This window comes from Oncorhynchus mykiss, chromosome 8, assembly GCF_057628025.1.
Source record: "Oncorhynchus mykiss isolate SJ-2025 chromosome 8, ASM5762802v1, whole genome shotgun sequence".
Lineage (NCBI taxonomy): Eukaryota > Metazoa > Chordata > Actinopteri > Salmoniformes > Salmonidae > Oncorhynchus > Oncorhynchus mykiss.
Genome location: NC_143029.1, coordinates 17,017,542 through 17,026,458, shown reverse-complemented (window position 1 = coordinate 17,026,458; position 8,917 = coordinate 17,017,542). Strand labels below are relative to the sequence as shown.

Here is an 8,917-nt window from a genome sequence, read left to right as displayed (position 1 = left end):
TTGGTATCTTTTGCGTTCTGTCTGTGTTGACTTGTTGTTAGTGTAGTTTTGTTTGGATGCTTTGTCTTTAGCTGATCAGTCACACCTTTCCTCAGAATTCTCAACTTAGCTTTCTGCTTTAGTCTACCAATTAGTGTGTACTCACGCCTCTTCCTCTCATTTCAAATATATTATTATCCGTCTTTGAGAGAACTGGGTAACGATTGGTATGACCCTCCAGTAGCCAGACATTGACGTCAAGTAATGGCACAGTGCGAAACGGTTAACGTTGTTCCCATTTAAAACCGTTTCAGCCTCTACACGGCTATTACAGTTCCTGGGGTTATCAGTAATTCTGTGTAATTACAAAGCATCTAGTAGAATAAGACTACTCAATAGCGCATGAGGTGGATGTGTAGAGGCGTTAATGAGTCATGATGTTGACATCCCTACAGATGGGATGGGTTTGGTTGGGAGGCTGAAATTAATGGCACAGTCCTTCCTGCGCCTAACCCTCACATCATCATAGCAACACAAAGGTCGCTAGGGGCTATCAGTCTCATATCATGTCAATAGCTAAGAGCAGACTTTTATTTATGTGTCGATATCAAAGGACTGTGTTAACCTTGAATTTTCATTGTTGTCTATCGACACCTACACAGTCTCAGAGATCCTGCGTCAGCGTCCCTTGCATCATATAACAGTCCTCCGTCTATACAGAACACTGCTTTGTTATTAAAAGGGACCCAAGTGCCACCACAGAGTCCCAGAACTCCGGGCCAGCTTTGATTAAGTCCAGAGTGAAAGAAAGATCCGCCCAGATGGAGGGGAATGAGAAATATCCTGGCCGTGTAATAGAATGCCTTCCTCTGTCAACATCTGACTTGTAAAGGCTCAGTAATACAACAAGTCTTCACAACGTCGCAGCGACCAGGGAGCTTTGTCATAAAATCCCCTCCAGCTCATAAAGCAGTAGGCTCTACTTGTCCTCTCTGCTTGTAATCAGTATGCCCTCAGAACGCCAACGGGAGGAAAGTTGTGGGCATACAGACAGACACTAGATGCATCCTATATGGCACCCTATTTCCTATGTAGTGCACTACTGGTAGAAACTACTAAGTCTAGACTACTGACACCTGTCTGTTAGAATCAAACACAGTGAGCTGTAGGGTACTTTGGATGAGCATACGATTTTTATTTATTTTAAGATCAGTCTAACTTGATATTTCTCGAATAATTTTTGTGTTCTGAAAACTAATCACAAGCTCACCGGAGGCAACCGCTTGGCATAATGGTATGATGAAGCACAATATTATTTTTCCCAAATAGCCTAGTTTCTGGTCCCAAATGCCATGATTGGAATAGAGGGGTATGGAGGAAAGATTGGCGTAGTTATTACTATGATTTGAGGTTGAATACACCAGCATTACACATAATAATAGATGGGGGGGGGGGTCCTTCGCCAGAGTCACCTACTAGCGGGCTGCAGGTGTGAGACCATAATTAAGTGGATTGGGATGGATTAAACACCAAGCGGTGGGAGGGGAGACATGGCAGCCAGCATGTCTCACACACACACACACACCCTATGGACAGGATCCCAGAAAACACCACAGCACACAGGACAGACTCATCCCTGCCTGCCAAAAAGTTGCCTCCTGCATTGTTATTTGGCAGCTCTCTTGGCTTTGTGTTAAACTGAGCATCACCCATTCTGTCTCTTCTCCAGAGTTTTGTCTCTCAGCTGTTATTCGGAAGGTCTGAAATAATAGTTTGGTTTGGAAATGGAACTGAATCAACAGATCTTGACAGCTAATTGTGTGCTTGTTTTCATTCATTTTAATAGCACAGTGTTGTCACTTAAAATCAAACTTTATTTTTCACATGTGCCGAATAGACCTTACCGAGTGTAAACCTTACTGTGAAATGCTTACTTACAAGCCCTTAATAGCACCGTTGATTAGGAGCGAGTAAAACGCCAGCCATCCTCTCCGGCAGTTGGTACAGACACTGGTGATGAGGGTAGTGTGACAACAAATTGTGGGTTCATCCCACTTTTCTCATGGTCATGCAAACTGTGGTGTGGTGTGATGTGTTCTGAGCATGACGCCTCCCTCTCTTCACACACAGTCATCCACACTCTTTCATCCACACCCTCCCCACTTGAGTACCCAGATGCCCTTCTCTCCAGGAGCAGACAGGTTTTTACGGAGCGCTCGGTCCTCTTGCCAGGCACGGTGGTGTGTTCCTGGCAGAGCCGCCCACTCCCTGGTGTCTGCCTGGCCTTCATCTGCTCAGGGGCAGCCTGGCAGTGGGCCCTCGCCAGTCCTCTGAGCCCTGGAGGTCCATTGCAGCTCTGCTCCCCTCTCTCTATCTCCTTTAGCACCCCCTCACCCATGTAGATACATACTCAATGATTCATGATTCGTTGAACAGAACAGTCAATATCAGTGAAGCTAAAGAGCAAGTTGATGATGAGCTTCTTAGTAAAGTGTTCCTATATTACCATCAACTGTTTGCATTCAGTAGAATGTGTCTGTGTCTTTGGTGTGATGAAATCCAGCTACTTTAGAGCACAAGTGTTTGAGAACAGCAGCTAGGGGAAGCTAGGCAAATCAAGCTCATGACAAATGGGCAACAGATACAGAAATGTCTTCCCTGACTCATAATTCAAAGTGTACAGTACATTCTTAATTCAATTGTCAAACAGTTATTGCTGTATAATGTAAGTCCCAGTATTGCGATTGGAGGACCAGAATGATTGTAGACAGTATAATATACTGTATATAATATCCAGTAAATGTTGACATTCTAAACCAACCACTTTGACTTTTTTCTCATTCTCTAGTCCTCGAAGGAGCTGAAGCAGTACGACAACAAGATAATTGAGTGGTCCTTTAACAACGACACCTGGGTGTTCATGTGACACAGGGTGGACAAGAGCTTCCCCAACTCCTACAACACAGTGAGTGAGCAGTGTTTTCCCAATTTTTTTGGCCATTCAAAATCAAATCAATTGATTCTCCCCAATTTGAAGTCAATTAAGTAGCTAGCCACATAATGAACAAAAATATAAACACAAAAAAGATTTTACTGAGTTTAAATTCATATAAGGAAATCAGTCAATTGACATTAATGAATTAGGCCCTAATCTATGGATTTCACATGACTGGGCAGGGGTGCAGCCATGGGTGGGCTTGGGAGGGCATAGGTACACCTACAGTTGAAGTTGGAAGTTTACATACACCTTAGCAAAATTATGCTTGGGGTCATTGTCCATTTGGAAGAAATTTGCGACCAAATTTTAACTTCCTGACTGATGTCTTGAGATGTTGCTACAATATATCCACATAATTTTCCTCCCTCATTATGCCATCTATATTGTGAAGTGCACCAGACCCTCCTGCAGCAAAGCACCCCCACAACATGATGCTGCCACCCCATGTTTCACGGTTGGGATGGTGTTCTTCGGCTTGCAAGCCTCCCCCGTGTTCCTCCAAACATAACAATGGTCATTATGGCCAAACAGTTCTATTTTTGTTTCATCAGAGCAGAGGACATTTCTCCAAAAAGTTGCAAACCATAGTCTGGCTTTTTTATGGCGGTTTTGGAGCAGTGGCTTCATCCTTGCTGAGCGGCCTTTCAGGTTATGTAGATATAGATACTTTTGTACCTGTTTCCTCCAGCATCTTCACAAGGTCTTTTGCTGTTGTTCTGGGATTGATTTGCACTTTTCGCACCAAAGTGCGTTCATCTCTAAGAGACAGAATGCATCTTCTTCCTGAGCGGTATGACGGCTGCGTGGTCCCATGGTGTTTATACCTGCGTACTATTGTTTGTACAGATGAACGTGGTACCTTCAGGCGTTTGGAATTTGCTCCCAATAATGAACCAGACTAGTGGAGGTCTACAATTGTTTTTCTGTGGCCTTGGCTGATTTCTTTTGATTTTCCCATGATGTCAAGCAAAGAGGCACTGAGTTAAAAGGTAGGCCTTGAAATACATCCACGTGTACACCTCCAATAGGCTAATTGACATCGTTTGAGTCAATCAGAAGCTTCTAAAGCCATGACATCATTTTCTGGAATTTTCCAAGCTGTTTAAAGACACAGTCAATTTAGTGTATGTAAACTTCTGACCCACTGGAATTGTGATACAGTGAATTATAAGTGAAATAATCTGTCTGTAAACAATTGTTGGAAGAATTACTTGTGTCATGCACAAGGTAGATGTCCTAACCAACTCGCCAATACTATAGTTTGTTAACAAGAAATGTGTGGAGTGGTTGAAAAACGAGTTTTAATGACTCCAACCTAAGTGTATGTAAACTTCTGACTTCAACTGTACTTGAGAGCCAGGTCCAGCCAGAATGAGAGCCAGGTCCAGCCAGAATGAGTCGTCCCCCCCCCCCCCCCCCCCCCCCCCCCACACCCCCTCAGATGATCGCCGGGTGTGGAGATCCTGAGCTGGCGTGGTTACACAGTTGGACGTACTGCCAAATTCTCTAAAATGACATTGGAGGCAGCTTATGGTAGAAAAATGAACATTAAATTCTCTGGCAACCGCTCTGGTGGACATTCCTGCAAGTCAGCATTCTAATTACAAACTCCTTTTAAAACTTGGCATTGTGTTGTGTGACAAAACTGCACATTTTGAAGTGGCCTTTTATTGTCCCCAGCACAAGGTGCACCTGTTTAATGACCATGCTGTTTAATCAGTTTCTTCATATGCCACACCTGTCAGATGGATGGATTATATTGGCAAAGGAGACATTTTCACCAACAGGGATGTAAACAAATTTGTGCACGAAATGTGTGCGCATGGAGAATTTCTGGAATTCATTTCAGCTCATGAAACATGGGACCAACATGTTGCGTTTATATTTTTGTTCAGTGTTGTTGTAAGTAGTCGGCTATTTGGCTCACAGCTGGGTGAGAGTACCTGCCTGCCATGGCCAGCCTTGGAGCAATCTGTATTAATATCTAGTCTCTTTATCTCTGTCTGCAATAAGACAATCACTGGGCCTATTAGATTAATGGCTTAGTTCATCTATATTTCACACATGCCTTCTTACTTTAATGCCAGTTTTTTTTGCATTACTCATGGTGTGTGTGTGTGTGTGTGTGTGTGTGTGTGAGATTATTGTGTTTTTATTTAATTGTAGAAATGTCCACTGATTGAACTAAAAAACGGCTACCAAAACTCAAACCAGCCACACACAAATCATATTCAAGTCAATAGAACAATGTCCTCTTTCTTCTACGCTTCAAGGCTTTTTATCTTCTCGGTTTCCCAAATCTATGTTTAATGCTTGAAATCTGCCAACCTTATAGCTGCGAATGTCAAGGGAGTCCAAACATTTAAAAAATATGTATTTTTATGTTACTGAAACTTCTTTAATGGAATTTGAGGAGTTAAAGTGTAGTTTAGTTGGTGGAGTACACTTGTGCCCTGAGGTAAGGAAAAGGTTTAGAGATTTTGAGAGTTTATTAGTCACATGCACAGGGTTTTAGATGTAAATGCAAGGTACAGCTGCAACAGTGCAGGTCAAAGGGTTTAATACTACCTCCACTATGAAGTGAACATGGCCTGGATTTATTGTCGTTTTTTCATGTGACTGCAGAAACAGCCTGCATTAGAGGTGGACCAAGCCCAGGAAGGGTCCATCATCACGTCTGAGCTAACTTCCTGTATGTGTGTCTCTTCTCTTCCAGCTCTGTGCAACAGCATCCAGCATCCTGTCACAAAAGAAAACCTCTGAGTTTCTGGACCGCTGTGCCCTGGGGGCCCACAGACAGAACCGGAAACACCACCATGACCCAGACACAGAGCTCATGCCCCGTACTGCTCCAAAGAGACCCAACTGGGCCATACCATACAGCGGAGGTGGGCCGGGCCAGTGTAGCAGTGTATCTATGTGGCTTGCAGAGCGAGGCCCTTCATGGCTACAGCCCGCCCCCTTCCTCCCCCTCAGACACAGACATTTGAAAAACCCCTCTTATCTGTGACCATTTGATTATCAGCCTCTTACAGGCCCTCTTAACTAAAACATAGTGGATTGAATAACTCATAGATCCTGTTAGATATCCCCATGTAGTGCCTTATCTTTCATTTCAGTGGTTCTTATTAAAGAAAAAATACATAATGGTGAATTTAATTTATTTATTCCCTTTTTTTAAAGGTCTCCTAACTAATCTATTGATCAACAACAGAGGAATTGGTGTTTTAACTACGGCAGCAACTGACTATGTTTTTCCTAGCTGTTTATTTGTATTTGGGATGGCGGTAATCAGATGGGAAACAACCACCTGACCCTTCCTTTCTATCTTTTCTCTCCCAGCAGTGAAGTGAAGGAATGCACTAGCGAATATTTCAAAGGTATTGTTTAGTAGCAAGAGAGACCTATTCCTCTGAGATATTCTTCTGACACACAGTGATATATCGGGTTGACAACATGAATAACCATGACAAGATGTCTCCACAGTATGTGTGCAACAAACACACTCTGCCTCCACGTGACGTCACATGACCATATCGTCAGACCCCAGAATAGACTCGGTAACCGCTTGGGAAATGTCATGATGGAAACATGCCTCTCCTTTGTTTTTTCTTCAATGTGTGTACAGAATAATAACATTTCAACACTTGCTTTATTTGAACAGATACCCCAATTAAGGACTGCCCTAGTTCATAACAGACTGGTTTACTCCTGCTTTTGTTGTTTGATTGGATCCATTAAAACAATACATCATGTGAAAGGGAAGGTACAGTGGTAAGAAAAAGTATGTGAACCATTTGGAATTTCTGCATAAATTGGTAATCAAATTTGATCTGATCTTCATCTAAGTCACAACGATAGACAAATATAGTATGCTTAAACTAATAACACACAAATTATTGTATTTTTCTTGTCTATATTGAATACATAGTTTAAACATTCATATTCACACAAAAAGTATGTGAACCCCTAGGCTAATGACTTCTCCAAAAGCTAATTGGAGTCAGGAGTCAGCTAACCTGGAGGCCAATCAATGAGACAAGATTGGAGATGTTGGTTAGAGATTTTGAGTTTGCTATTCACAAGAAGCATTGCCTGATATATCTCAGGAGACCTAAGATGAAGAATTGTTGACTTGCATAAAGCTGGAAAGGGAAACAAAAGTATCTCTAAAAGCCTTGATGTTCTTCAGTCCACAGAAAGACAAATGTACGCCTTCTGGAGTGGTCCAGTCAGAGTCCTGACCTCAACCCGATTGAGATGCTGTGGCATAACCTCAATAGAGCAGTTCACACCAGACATCCCAAGAATATTGCTGAACTGAAACAGTTTTGTAAAGAGGAATGGTCAAAAATTCCTCCTGACCGTTGTGCAGGTCTGATCCACAACTACGGAAAACATTTGGTTGAGGTTATTGCTGCCAAACCAGTTATTAAATCCAAGGGTTCACATACTTTCCCCACCCTGCACTGTGAATGTTTACACAGTGTGTTCAATAAAGACATGAAAAAGTATAATTGTTTGTGTGTTATTAGTTTAAGCAGACTGTGTTTGTCTATTGTTGTGACCTAGATGCAGATCAGATCAAATGTTATGACCAATTTATGCAGAAATCCAGGTATTTCCAAAGGTTTCACATACTTTTTCTTACCACTGTATTTTCAACCAATGAGCAAAGCTTTTTCATTATCACTATTTCCCTGATGTGTGGATGATACGAGATTTTGAAGTTACAATGCAATACCATTTAAGGAATATTCCTTCAGGTGTCTGCCTGACTGCGTGTGTTTGTATATATATTTTCGGTCTATTCTTCCACCGTTTTTTGGATGTCTGTCTGTCTCTGTGTGCCTCAGGGTCTTACCACTTCTTGCAGCAGGGGAACAGATGAGTTGTACTTCCAAGGCACTTTACCCTCTGGCAGCACATGAAAGCTGCTCCATCTCCATCAAAGCCACGCTCACCTTTTGTCCTGTATCTGGCTGCCTCGGAGATGCATTCATTCACATGCAGCTGGAGGCCCACACACATACACACATACATACAAACATACATAATATTTCAGATGTGGAGGTGTTTGTGTCCTGGAGTATAGACTAGGAGAGAATAGGGGACCGTACTGTTTTTCTGATCAGATGTTTGATTCCCCTGAGATGACACTACTCCCAAATGCCCTGGGAGACGTACGTGTGTGTGTGTGTGTGTGTGTGTGTGTGTGTGTGTGTGTGTGTGTGTGTGTGTGTGTGTGTGTGTGTGTGTGTGTGTGTGTGTGTGTGTGTTTGTGTGTGTGTGTGTGTGTGTGTGTGTGTGTGTGTGTGTGTGTGTGTGTGTGTGTGTGTGTGTGTGTGTGTGTGTGTGTGTGTGTGTGTGTTTTTGTGTGTTCCAACTCAAAAACACTGGTCAAAATCAAATCAGCATGTATGAAAACAATCATTTATATCTCTAAAGGTAGCCCAAATCATGTCTTTGATCAAACACGAGAGGAGCAAGCAGGTAGCTAATGCTGACAATAACAACCTAATAATGTATCACTTGATACACTCCATCCACGACATGGGTTTAAAATGGTAAATATAATTAGGGGAGTGTGATGCACCCCTCAACCCCTCTTCTCCCTAACGTCACGATCATGCATCTGTCTTTGTAGAATTGATTTAACTGGGCGGTTTGCACTAGCTTGAAGTCAGGCTGGTCTGACCCGATTACCCTCCTGAAATTAGAAATTTAATTGCATGGATCTTTCAATGCCAAACTCTCGGGGCGTGGAGACTCAAACCTATTATTAGTGGATTTTTCTTCCCATAAACCCATCTCAGAGTTGGCCATGTGAAAAATGAGTCAGACTGATTTTGAACATGGTGTACAGCAGGGTTTACCAAACTGGGTCCTGGGGACCCCGCAGGGTGCATGTTTTGGTTTGTACCCTAGCACGACACAGCA

The 8,917-nt window shown here is 42.6% G+C and overlaps 1 long non-coding RNA gene across 1 annotated transcript; it reads left to right on the top strand.

Moving 5' to 3' along the window:
- Positions 1-2,826: 2,826 nt before the first annotated feature.
- Positions 2,827-7,491, top strand: LOC118965497 (uncharacterized). Its single transcript, XR_005052818.2, has 2 exons — positions 2,827-2,944; positions 5,694-7,491. It is a non-coding gene; the product is annotated as an uncharacterized LOC118965497 (long non-coding RNA).
- Positions 7,492-8,917: the final 1,426 nt, after the last annotated feature.